The sequence below is a fragment of the Bison bison genome, unplaced genomic scaffold (genome assembly GCF_000754665.1).
Source record: "Bison bison bison isolate TAMUID 2011002044 unplaced genomic scaffold, Bison_UMD1.0 scf7180017864080, whole genome shotgun sequence".
NCBI lineage: Eukaryota > Metazoa > Chordata > Mammalia > Artiodactyla > Bovidae > Bison > Bison bison.
Window position 1 is genome coordinate 4,135,706 of NW_011494652.1, and position 714 is coordinate 4,136,419.

Here is a 714-nt window from a genome sequence, read left to right on the forward strand (position 1 = left end):
TGCTGGACCCTGAGGGTAGATGGCTCACATCGGCACACAGAAGAAAAGAGAGACACAGACAGACACAGAGAAACACACACAGACATGGGCAGAGAGACACTCAGACAGAGAGACACTCAGATAGAGAGACCTGGAGGCACAGGCGATGGTATGGTTTTGGGGCCCTGGTTGGGGTGCTCAGAGCCCTTTCTTGCTCCAAGTCCAGGTACTTCCCCTCAGAGGCCCTCCTGGGCTCCTTCTTCCCACCCCCATGCCCCATCTCCCTCCCCTCCCAGCCCTGCCAGGGTTCCCTTGGGTGTCAGATCAAGGCCAGATGGGCTCAAGGCTCCAGGCTGTCAGCTGCGCCTTCCCACGGATGCCCCGCCCACCCCATTGCTCCTTGTTCCAGGACCACCTCCCCAGGGCACAGGGAGCAGTCCCATGCTCCGGGGCCCTGCGGCACACCCCAACCTCAGTTTCCCCCTCTGCCACTGCAAAGTTCTGTGGTCTCTGAGGCAAAGAACCCCTCGAGGCCCCGTGAGGGTGTCCGTGGGCCCACGTGGGTGCGAGTAGGGGCCTTGGAGGGGTGGTGGAGGTGGGGGCACCCCAACCGACGTTGCACCCCACCCGGCAGGATGGACCCCTTCGCAGACACCCTGCAGCGGCTGCGGGAGGCCTTTGTCTCAGGGCGCACGCGGCCGGCCGAGTTCCGGGCCACCCAGCTGAAGGGCCTGA